This window comes from Pan troglodytes, chromosome 10, assembly GCF_028858775.2.
Source record: "Pan troglodytes isolate AG18354 chromosome 10, NHGRI_mPanTro3-v2.0_pri, whole genome shotgun sequence".
In the NCBI taxonomy this organism is placed as follows: domain Eukaryota; kingdom Metazoa; phylum Chordata; class Mammalia; order Primates; family Hominidae; genus Pan; species Pan troglodytes.
The window spans coordinates 38,606,100-38,618,567 of NC_072408.2; the positions used below are offsets into that span (position 1 = coordinate 38,606,100).

A 12,468-nucleotide genomic window follows, 5' to 3' on the forward strand; every position below is an offset into this window, starting at 1 on the left:
TCTCATTTTGTGAATAATTTTTTTTTTTTTTTTGAGACGGAGTTTCGCTCTTGTTGCCCAGGTTGGAGTGCAATGGCACGATCTCGGCTCACCGCAACTTCTGCCTCCTGGGTTCAAGTGATTCTCCTGCCTCAGCCTCTCCAGTAGCTGGGATTACAGGCATGCACCACCACACCTGGCTAATTTTGTATTTTTAGTAGAGGCAGAGTTTCTCCATGTTGGTCAGGCTGGTCTCGAACTCCCGAGCTCAGGTGATCCGCCCACCTCAGCCTCCTGAAGTGCTGGGATTATAGGCGTGAGCCACCGCACCTGACTGAATAATTTCTTTTTATTTATTTATTTTTTTGAGACGGAGTCTCACTTTGTTGCCCAGGCTCATGTGACAAATTACAGTCAAAACTTTGTTTTACATGCACAGTTATTAAAAATATTGTATAGGCTTGGCTTGGTGGTTCATACCTGTAGTGCAGCACTTTGGGAATCTGAGGCGGGAGGATTGCTTGAGCCCAGAAGTTTGCAGCTGCGGTGAGCTATGATTGTGCCACCATACTCTGGCCTGGGTGATAGAATGAGAGCCTGTCTCTTAAAAACCCCAAAAAGGCTAGGTTTTCAAAAAATACAGTTCATATTTTTGTTGGGCCTGTGTCTTTGTTGTGTATGACAATTGTAAGAATTTATGTTTTTTGTTTATGAGGAACAGTATGGGCATCAAGAAATCCTTGGTGTCTTGGAAAAGGATGGGTCAGACTTGTGAAAGCTTACAGGATTAATAACAGAAGACTAGGAGGAAAGTAATTAAGGCAGTGACAATCCAAATTTAATGGTAGGCACATTTGAAATATATGGTCAGGTGTGGTGGCTCACGCCTGTAATTCCAGCACTTTGGGAGGCTGAGGCGGGTGGGTCACTTGAGGTCAGGAGTTCAAGACCAGCCTGGCTAACATAATGAAACCCCATCTCTGCTAAAAATACAAGACCTTAGCTGGGTGTTATGGTATCACATGCCTGTAATCCCAGCTACTCGGGAGGCTGAGGCATGAGAATTGCTTGAACCTGGGAGGCGGAAGTTGCAGTGATTGAGATCACGCCACTGTACTCCAGCCTGTAGCACTGTAGCAGGTGAATGTATACCCATGAGAAGTGTTCACTTACAGTTTCTTTGTTCCTTTTTTTTTTTTTTTTTGGAGACAGAGTTTTGCTCTTGTTGCCCAGGCTGGAGTGCAATGGCGCGATCTCGGCTCACCGCAACCTCCGACTCCTGGGTTCAAGCGATTCTCCTGCCTCAGCCTCCCAAGTAGCTGGGATTACAGGCATGTGCCACCACACCTGGCTAATTTTGTATTTTTAGTAGAGATGGGTTTTCTCCATGTTGGTCAGGCTGGCCTCGAACTCCTGACCTCAGGTGATCTTCCCGCCTCAGCCTCCCAAAGGGCTGGGATTACAGGTGTGAGCCACTGCACCTGGCCTTTTTTTTTTTTTTTTTTTTTTTTATTGAGACAGTCTTGCTCTGTTGCCCAGGCTGGAGTGCAGTGGTATGATATCGGCTTACTGCAACCTCTGTCTCCTGGGTTCAAGCAATCGCCTCAGCCTCCCGAGTAGCTGGGATTACAGGTGCCCGCCACCACGTCTGGCTAATTTTTGTATTTTTAGTAGAGATGGGGTTTCACCATGTTGGCCAGGGTGGTCTCAAACTCCCGGGCTCAGACAGTCCACCCGCCTCGGCCTCCCAAAGTGCTGGGCGTGAGGCACCACGACTGGCCCACTTAAAGTTTCTAATGCTGTTGGTAGAGACAGCTCCCAGCAACCGTCAAAATCAATGGGAAGAATATGGGAGACCTTGTAAAATTTAACACATCTCTTTTCTTTCTTTTTTTGAGACAGGGTCTTGCTCTGTTGCCCAGGCTGGAGTGCAGTGGCATGATGTCGGCTCACTGCACCCTCCGCCTCCTGGGTTCAAGCAAGTCTCCCACTTTAGTAGCTGGGATTACAGGGGTGCGCCACCGTGCCTGGCTAATTTTTGCATTTTTAGTAGAGATGGGGGGTTTCACCATGTTTGCCAGCCTGGTCTTGAACTCCTGACCTTAGGTGATCCACCTGCCTTGGCCTCCCAAAGTGCTGGGATTACAGGCATGAGCCACCGCGCCCGGCCACAGATCTCTTTTCATCCTTTTCTTACTCTGTTGTTTTTGCAGCATTCATTACTGTTGACCCCTCTCCTTCTTCAAATATTTGGTGACGCTATACTTTTTTAGTTGCTTTCCTGGCTCTTTTTCTCCTGCCCATTCTTCATTTATATATTTTTTTATTTTTATTTTTTATTTTGACACAGGGTCTTGCTCTGTTGCCCAGGCTGGAGTAAACTGGCATGATCATGACTCACTGCTGTCTCGACCTCCTGGGCTCAAGGCTCCCAAGTAGCTGGGACTACAGGTACACACCATCACATCCAGCTAATTTTATTTTTTAATTTTGTAGAGATGAGTTCTTCCTGTGTTGCCCAGGCTGGTCTTGAACGCTTGGGCTCAAGCAGTCGTCCTGTCCTGCCTTGGCCTCCCAAAGTGCTGAGATTGTAGATGTGAATTACGGCACCTGGCCCCTGTCCTTTAAATGTTCATTTTCCTGAAAGTTTCTGTTGTATTCTCCCTATCTCTCGTTCTTAAACCTAGTGGCATATGTATCTCTTGAAGGACTTACTAAGATTATGGCCTACAAAAACTCTTTATGATCTGGCCCCTGTCAGCCTTTCTGGCTTTTCCTTAACTACCTGGGAGTTAGCTAGGTGAAGTATGGGGAGGAAAGTTCTGGGGAGGCACTGCCTATGTAAATTATGGAGGTATAGAGCAGGGTAACAGAGTCTTTGCCAAACTGCACGGAATGGGATGAGGCTACATATGGGATTCTTGTGGGAATTACAGAAAAGACTAGAGAGGTACCTAGGTGCCTGATCTTGAAGTCCTTATTTGATAGGCTAAAAAGTTCGAGTTTTGTCTTAAACTATGAAAGCTACTGAAGGATTTACTTTTTAAAAATATCTCTTATAGCAATTTGGAGACTGGATTGGAAAATAGACTGGAATTAGGGAGTCCAGTTTAGGGAGGATCACAATAATCTAGATAAGAAATAGGGTCTAAAGTAGTCATGCAAGTGCACAGGGATAGATGGACTCAAATTTTTTTTTTTTTTTTTTTGCTAGGCGGAGTCTCCCTCTGTCTCCCAGGCTGGAGTGCAGTGGCACATTTCGGCTCACTGCAACCTCTGCCTCCCGGGTTCAAGCGATTCTCCTGCCTCATCCTGAGTAGCTGGGATTACAGGTGCATGCCACCACACCCGGCTAATTTTTGTATTTTTAGTAGAGATGGGTTTCACCATGTTGGTCAGGTTGGTCGTGAACTCCTGATCTTAGGTGATCCGCCCCCCTTGGCCTCCCAGAGTGCTGGGATTACAGGCATGAGCCACCATGAGATATTTAATAGATAGGCTGGGTGTAGTGTCTCACACCTATAATCCAGCACTTTGGGAGGCTGAGGTGGGAGGATCTCTTGAGCCCAGTTCGAGACTAGCCTGGGGCAACTTAGTGAGAACCTGCCTCTAAAGAAATATAAGAAAAATTAGCTGGGCCTGGTGGCACACACCTATAGTCCCAGCTATTTGGGAGGCTGAGGTGGGAGGATTACCTAAACCTGGGAATCAAGGCTGCAGTAAGCCACAATCCCACCACACTGCACTCCAGCCTGAGCAATAGAGTGAGACCCTGTCTTTTACTACGCTTGATCTTAGCCAAAAGGCAGAGAAGTGATGACCCTGTCTTTAAAAAAAAAAAAAAAAAAAAAAAAGAGCCGGGTATGGTCGCTTACACCTGTAATCCCAGCACTTTGGGAGGCTGAGGTGGGCGGATCACCTGAGGTCGGGAGTTGGAGACCAGCTTGACCAACATGGAGAAACCCATCTCTACTAAAAATACAAAATTAGCCGGGAGTGGTGGTGCATGCCTGTAATCCCAGCTACTCGGGAGGCTGAGGCAGGAGAATTGCTTGAATCTGGTAGGCGGAGGTTGCTGTGAGCCGAGACACCAGCCTGGGCAACAAGAGCAAAACTCTGTCTCAGAAAAAAAAAAAAAAAAAAAGAATCTCTTAGACATGGAGATGTGTGCATGCGTGATTGACAAAGCTACAGAGCAAGAGAGAGGATAATAGTAGTAATGAGAAGGATGAGCTCTTGGATGACTTCTAGTTTTCTGGGTTCCATGCTAAGGTGGCTAGTGACTTCCATTTATAAATTAGGGAATATAGGAAGATGCACGTTTGGGAACAAAAGATGAGATGTTTCGTTTTTGAATGGTTGAATTTGAGGTACCTGTGGAACCGTATGGAAATGCCTGCTAGGTAGTTGGATATACCAGTCCAGAGGTAGAGAAGTTGGGACTGGAGAGAGATTTGGGAGTCAGCAGTATAGTAGTATATACGTTGTAGTTGAAGTGATGGTTTGGGTCAGCTAAGAGGCATGTTGAGACTGAAGAGCTGCAGGCTGAGGAGAGGACTTAGAGAACACTGGTAGTTAAAGGTGTGACTGGTGGAAGTGGAGCCCCAGAAGAAATCTGAGGAGGCCTAAAGATAGATGGAAAACTAGTAAAGGCTGGGCACAGTGGCTCACGCCCGTAATCCCAATACTATGGGCCTAGGCGAGAGGATTACTTGAGGCCAGGAATTTGAGACCAGCCTGGGCAATATGATGAGACCTCATCTCTATTAAAAAAAAAAAAAGAAAGAAAGAAAACCAGTAAAGTGTGTGTAATGAGAACTAGGAGGAGTTTCAAGGAGGAGGAAGGCAGTAGTATCACAGGTGGTAGAAAGACCAAGTAGGATAAGGACAGAAAATAACTCACTGGATTTGACAGTCAGGTCATTGGTGTCTTCAGTGAGAGCAGGGTCATTAGAATGATGATAACATTTTGAGGAATAAATGGGAGGAGAGAAAAAACAAACTTTGTCTTTCAAGATGACTGCAAAGAGATGGAGAGAGAGGACAGTAATTAGAGGGAATGTGCAAGGAAGAGTTTTTTAAGGTGACAAACTCGAGCATATTTATATATACAGGAGAATGAGCAAGACAATACAGAGCCATGATAACAGAATGAAGTTCTTGAGCCTGTAGAGAAGATGCAATCTAAAGTAGGGGTAGAATTATTATCCCCTTCATTAAGAGAAGGAAAAGGTCAGGAAAGGGGTGGGGAGAAATGTTTGGTATCTAAACAAAGGAATTTGAGAGAGTTTCTGCCTTATGACCTTTATATTACTTGTGATGTAGGAGACTTATTTTTTTGGGTCAGGGAGCTGATGTCTTAGCGTAAGGCAGGTTGGTTGAATAGGGGCCTTGAGAAGAGAGGCAAGTTCGAATAGCTGTTGAGAGAGTGGGAGAGATAGCTGCTGAGGGTACTTGTATGGCTAGGCAGGCAAAGATATAATGGGGTAGTGTAAAGGTGGGGGAGCATTTCAAGCAGATACAATACCCTGGGCAAAGACCTAGAGGTATTAAAGAATATGGTATGAGGCTGGGCACGGTGGCTTACACCTGTAATCCTAGTGCCTTGGGAGGTCAAGGCGGGAGAATTACATCATGTCAGGAGTTTGAAAGCAATCTGGGCAACATTGTGAGACACCCACCTCTACCAGAAGTTAAAGCAATTAGCTGGATGTGGTGGCATGCACCTTTTATCCCAGCTACTTGAGAGATAGGTGGGAGGATCACTTGAGCCCAGGAGTTTGAGGTTGCAGTGAGCTATGATTGCACCACTGTACCCCAGGCTGGTCAACAGAGTGAGACCCTGTCTCTAAAAAAAAAAAAAAAGATGGCCAGATACAGTGGCTCATGCCTGTAATCCCAGCACTTTGGGAGGCCGAGGCGGGCAGATCATGAGATCAGGAGTTCAAGACCAGCCTGGCCAACCTGATAAAACCCTGTCTCAACTAAAAATACAAAAAATTAGCCAGGCATGGTGGCACTTGCCTGTAATCGTAGGTGCTGGGGAGGCTGAGGCACAAGAATCTCTTGAACCCTGGAGGCGGAGGTTGCAGTGAGCTGAGATCACACCACTGTACTCCAGCTTGGGTGACAGAGCAAGAATCTGTATCAAAAAAAAAAAAAAAAAAAAAAAGGAAAGGAGAATATGGATGGTATATATGGGGCAGTATTTTGAATGACTGAAGAGAAAGATATATTTAGGGCCTGATTTTATGGTGGGCTTTACAAGCTATATTAAGGAATTTGGCATATGAGACAAAGGTGAACTGAAGATTTTTAATCAGAGAAATGAAATGATTATTTTGTATTTTACAAAGGAAACTGGCAGCAATTTGAAGAAATGCTTATACTGGATTTAGAGTAGAGGGAGTGACACTGGTTAGGAGGCTATTGTAGTCTATATAAGAGATACTGAGGCCGAGTGCAGTGACTCATGCCTGTTATCCCAGGACTTTGGGAGGTTAAGGCGGGCAGATCACCTGAAGTCAGAGTTTGAGATCACTATGGCCAATATGGTGAAACCCCATCTCTACCAAAAATACACACAAAAAATTAGCTGGGCGTGGTGGTGGGTGCCTGTAATCCCAGCTACTGGGGAGGCTGAGGCAGGAGAATCACTTGAACTGGGGAGACAGAGGTTGCGGTGAGCTGAGATCGCACCACTGTACTCCAGCCTGGACGACAGAGACTCCGTTTACAAAAAAAAAAAAAAAAAAGAAGATATCAAAGTCAGGGTAGCCTAGAGTATGCTGGGTAAAAAACAGTCTCCGTATCTCAGTAGCTTGAAACAATTAGTTTCCTTTCCACTGTCACTACATGTCCATCAAAGATAGGCTAAAGACTTTTAGTTGTACAAGGACAAAGACCAACGGCAGCCTGCGCAACCACTGTTGGGAATATTGCCAGTTGCTCTGCTGAAGGCAAAAGAAAGCTCTGGAGGCCTTGCCCCGTTAACTAAATGTTCTGCGCAGAAGTAATGAGAATAGAGGAGAGGAAACAGAGCTGAAAAGAGCAGATGAATGTGAGATGGTTCCAGAATTTGGAGATTGTTTAAATGTGGGAAGAGGGGAGGAATTGTGGATGGATGACGCTCAGGTTTGTGTCTTGGGCGAACTGGGTGGTGTTGCTTACTGAGATAAGAAAAGGGTAGGTTTGGGATTAGAGGAAATGTTGGTAGAGAGTTCACTTTTGGAAATGTCTAGCAGCTAGTTGTCTAAATGGATCTGGAGTGCTAGAGAGAGGCAGGGGTATTTAGATTTGGAAGTAATCTCCACAAGAAGGTTAAATCTGTGATAGGGAACAGGGTTACTCAGGGCAAACTTAAGAAAGTGATAGGAGAGTTGACATCGAGCCCCAGGAAATACCAGAATTTTAAGAACACTCCTGGCCTGATAGCATTGGATTTTAATGTTAAGATTGACATTTTTGGGACCAAGGTAGCCTATGCCCATTCCTGACAGATAACCCAGTAATATTTTGAGGAAGGAGCAAACATAAGATGGTAAGCTACATTTCCCATCACATGCTATATTCTTTAGAGAATGTTAGTTCTCACTTATTTGTGCCAATGGAGGACTGTTATTGGTCCTTGGATGGAATGCATTATAATTCTTTGATTTTGGATATATTTGGCAAAAATTTTGACAGTGACCTGTAAGTTGCCAAGACATACAAAAAAAGAACAAATAATGTGATAATGTCATGGGAGTATAGTAACAAATTATACATATTAGATCATTTAATCCTCAGAATAATAATCCTCATGGAATAGTATTGTATTATCCCCATTTCACAGTGAGGCTTAGGGAAGTTAGGTTAGATTATATGACCATCATCATGTGGCCAGGATATAAACCCAGTTTCATGTGGAAGTCTCTCTCTTTTTTTTTTTTGAAATGGAATTTCGCCCTGTAGCCCAGGCTGGAGTGCAGTGGCGGGATTTCTACTCACTGCAACATCCGGTTCCTGGGCTCAATCGATTCTCCTGCCTCAGCCTCCCAAGTAGCTGGGATTACAGGCCTAATTTTGTATTTTTAGTAGAGATGGGGATTTACCATGTTGGTCAGGCTGGTCTCAAACTCTTGACCTAAGGTGATCCACCCACCTTGGCCTCCCAAAGTGCTGGGATTACCTAGGCTTTTTTTGTTTTTGTTGTTGTTGAGACAGAGTCTCATTCTGTCGCCCAGGCTGGAGTGCAGTGGTGGGATCTCGGCTCACTGCAACCTCCGCCTCCTGGGTTCAAGCAATTCTCCTGTCTCAGCCTGCCTCAGCCTCCTGAGTAGCTGGGACTACAGGTGCCCGCCACCACGCCTGGCTAATTTGTATTTTTAGTAGAGATGGGGTTTCACCATGTTGGCCAGGCTGGTCTTGATCTCCTGACCTCATGACCTGCCCTCCTTGGCCTCCCAAAGTGCTGGGATTACAAGTGTGAGTCACCATGCCCGGCTGGCTTTTTTTTGGGGGGCGGGGGGGACAGAGTCTCACTCTGTTGCCCGGGCTGGAGTGCAGTGGCGCAGTCTCAGCTCACTGCAACCTCCACCTCTCGGATTCAAGTGATTTTCCTGCCTCATCCTCTCGAGTAGCTGGGACTACAGGCATGTGCCACCACTGCCGGCTAATTTTTTGTATTTTTAGTAGAGACAGGGTTTCACCTTGTTGCCCAGGCTGGTCTTGAACTCCTGGGGCTGAATCAGCCCCTCTCATCCTCCCAGTGTTAGGATTACAGGTGTGAGTCATTGTGCCTGGCCTGAAGTCTGTGCTTTTAACCCTCATCTCAAATTGCCTTTTAGGACAGGGCAAGTTTCTATTGGGCAGCCAAGTATTTTGGTTAATATTGCTTCTTGTTCTTTTTGGCTCCAACATTTTATTTGGAAGAATTTCAAACCTATAGGAAAGGTGGAGGAATGATACAGTGGACACTGGTATGACATTTACCTGTATTTACCAATTGATAATATTTTGCCACATTTGTATGTTTGTTCTCTCCCTTCCTCTTTTTCTCTTCCTCTCTCCCTCTCACTTTTTCCCTCTCCTCTCTTTGCTCCCTCCCTACATACATAGCACACACACAGTTTTTTGTGTTACTGTATATTAGGAATTTTAATTCACGTATTAGGAAATAAATTACAGACATCAGGATACCTCACTCCATAATTTCTTAAGCATGTATCACCTGAGAACAGTGGTGTTTTCCACAATACCATTATTAAGTTCACTATCACATTCAAAATATTTTACAGTGATATAATAATATTATAAACAGTCCATATTTAAATTTCTTCAGTTATCTCAACATGCTTTACAACTTACCCCCACAATCCTGGATTCCTTCAAGGAACATGTGTTGCATTTAATCGTTGTATGTTTGTAGTCTCTTTTAACCTAGAGCAGTTCTCTTCTGTTTTTTTTGTTTTTCATGTCATTAATATTTTTGAAGTGTCCAGGCCAGTTGTTTTGAAGAATGTTGTACAATTTGAATTTGTCATGATTAGATTCAAGTCAAATATACTTGGCAAGAATACTACCCAGGTGATGTGTGCACATAATGTCACTTTGTCTCATTATTGATTATGTTAACTTTGATCACTTGGTTAAATTGATGTCTGCTTGGTTAAATTGAAGTCCGCTTGGTTAAATTGATATCTGCTAGATTTCTTCATTGTAAGGGAATCTTTCTGCTTTTTTTTTTTTTCCACCCCTGGCCTTGTGATGTTGGATCCTTTTCCTTTGGTAAAAATTAAGAAACAGCTGTGGGATGATACTTTTAAGATTTTGGGTCTCTTTTCCTCCACAACCTTTTACCCAGTGACATTAGCATCCATTGATGATCCTTGTCTGAAGCTGTTATACTAGTGGTTTCTTTTTTCCTTTTTTAATAGAATGCTTCATTAATTTGCATGTTATCCTTGGTCAGGGGCCATGCTAAATCTTCTCTGTATCAGTCCAATTTTAGTATATGTGCTGTGGAAGCGAGCACCACTGGTGCTTTGAATATGTTGATTTTCACATTCTCTCATTCCCTCTGCATTTACGGCTGGTATTGTTCTAAAGAGAAGAGCTTTTCTCCTCCCTTATGTTTTTGAGGATAACTATAGATTTGATAGTTTAAAAAAATTCAACAAGTTACAATCCATTACTGTTAGTATTAAAAGTACCAGTAATATTCATTATTAGAAATATAAAAATTGTCTTAAATTTGATTCGAAGGGGCTTGAGGGAGCCCCTTCAAGCTGGCTGCTTTGTCCTTTTGACATCCCTGTCATGTTTTGAGCACTTCCTTACACTCTGGCACAACAAGGGGTTCTGCGCTCACTTTGTATTTTACTTGCCCCAGACCTAGAATCAATTGTTTCTGTAAGGAATCCTGATTCCTTGAATGGGGAATGGTTCCTATAAAGAGAAATTGCTTCTCATTCTTTTCTTTTGTTTTTTTTGTTTTTTTTTTTTGACGAAGTTTTGCTCTTGTCACCCAGGCTGGAGTGCAGTGGTGTGATGTTGGCTCACTGCAACCTCCTCCTACTGGGTACAAGTGATTCTCCTGCCTCAGACTCCCGAGTAGCTGGGATTCAAGGCACTTGCCATGCCCAGCTAATTTTTGTATTTTTAGTAGAGACGGGGTTTTGCCATGTTGGCCAGGCTGGTCTCGAACTCCTGACCTCAGCTGAGCTGATTTCTCTGCCTCGGCCTCCCAAAGTGCTGGGATTACAGGCGTGAGACACCGCACCCGGCCTGCTTCTCATTCTTAATTCTCTGTTTTTGGTTTTTTCGTTTTTTTTTTTTTTTTTAATGGAGTCTTTCTCTTTGCCCAGGCTGGAGTGCAGTGATGTGATCTCATCTTACTGCAACTTTGCCTCCCAGGTTCAAGCAGTTCTCATGCCTCAGCCTTCCCAGTAGCTAGGATGACAGGTGCGCATCACCATGCCCAGCTAGACTAATTATTGTATTTTTAGTAGAGATGGGGTTTCACCATGTTGGCCAGGCTGGTCTCGAAGTTCTGACCTCAAGTGATCAGCCCGCCTCAGCCTCCCAGAGTGCTGGGATTACAGGCATGAGCCCCTGTGTCTGGCCTATTCTTTGTTATTTTTATGAGGTTAGTTATTTGTAGTAAAAAAAAGATAGAGTGGGCTGGGCACGGTGGCTCACGCCTGTGATCCCAGCACTCTGGGAGGCCGAGGTGGGTGGATCATTTGAGGTCAGGAGTTGAAGACCAGCCTGACCAACATGATGAAACCCGTTCTCTACTAAAAATACAAAAAAATTTAGCTGGGTATGGTGGTGTCTGCCTGTAATCTCAGCTACTCGGGAGGCTGAGGCGGGAGAATCACTTGAACTTGGGAGGTGGAGGTTGCAGTGAGCTGAGACCGTGCCACGTACTCCAGCCTAGGTGACAGCGTGAGACTCCATTTAAAAAAAAAAAAAAAAAGGGGGGGGATTACAGATCTAAGACTCTCTGTGTCTTCCCAGATGTGCTTGAGCAATAAAGTGTCTAACCTGAGTTTGTTTTTTTTGTTGTTGTTGTTGTTGTTGTTTTTTCCTTGAGAATGGAGTCTTGCTCTGTCACCCAGGCTGGAGTACAGTGGTGCGATCTCGGCTCATTGCAACCTCCACCTCCTGAGTTCAAGTGATTCTCCTGCTTCAGCCTCCTGAGTAGCTGGGATTACAGGTGCCCGCCACCATGCCTGGCTAATTTTTGTATTTTTAGTAGAGAAGGGGTTTCGCCATGTTGGTCAGGCTGGTCTTGATCTCCTGACTTCAAGCGATCTGCCCGCCTCCGCCTCCCAAAGTGCTGGGATTACAGGCATGAGCCACTGTGCCCAGCCTGCTTTTTTTTTTTTTAAATAGAAGGTTGCACTATATTGGCCCGGCTGGTCTTGAACTCATGGGCTCAAGCGATCCTCACACCTCAGCATCCCAAAGTGTTGGGAGTACAGACGTGAGCTACCATGCCTAGCCTTAACCTGAATTATTTCACATAATGAAGTGATTTATGAGTAGTTATGGTGACTTGCCATGGGAGATGGGATATTGCACAGAAGATTGGCATTGTATTGCTTTTTTTTCACCTAATTTGGTGGTGACATAAGTTTTCTTTTTCTTTTTCTTCTTTTTTTTGAGACAGAGTCTCACTCTGTTGTCCAGGCTGGAGTGTAGTGGCATGATCTTAGCTCACTGCAACCTCTGCCTTCTGGGTTCAAGCAATTCTCCTGTCTCAGCCTCCTAAGTAGCTGGACTACAGGCACATGCCACCACGCCTGGCTAATTTTTTTTTGTATTTTTAGTAGAGGCGGGGTTTCACTGTGTTAGCCAGGATGGTCTCGATCTCCTGACCTCGTGATCCGCCCACCTCGGCCTCCCAAAGTGCTGGGATTACAGGCGTGAGCCACTGCGCCTGGCCAAAAATACATTTTCATATCCCTCTTACGCTCAGGTAATCCAGGCTGTAGTCACTTA

The 12,468-nt window shown here is 44.6% G+C and overlaps 1 protein-coding gene and 1 non-coding gene across 32 annotated transcripts in view; one reads left to right on the forward strand and one right to left on the reverse strand.

Annotated features, from left to right (window-relative positions):
* The window catches only part of R3HDM2 (R3H domain containing 2), a 184,961-nt gene that overhangs the window by 10,237 nt on the left and 162,256 nt on the right, over positions 1 to 12,468 (forward strand). For 5 of the 31 annotated variants that reach the window (XM_063786417.1, XM_063786409.1, XM_063786431.1 and 2 more), the window contains exon 2: positions 2,330 to 2,430. The exons of the other annotated variants lie outside the window; for them this stretch is intronic. The gene's annotated coding sequence lies outside the window, so the exon portion shown is untranslated. The remainder of the gene's footprint in view (positions 1 to 2,329; positions 2,431 to 12,468) is intronic. 31 annotated transcript variants of the gene reach the window in all.
* On the reverse strand, positions 9,887 to 9,994 carry LOC112205083 (U6 spliceosomal RNA). Its single transcript, XR_002938947.1, has one exon. It is a non-coding gene; the product is annotated as a U6 spliceosomal RNA (small nuclear RNA).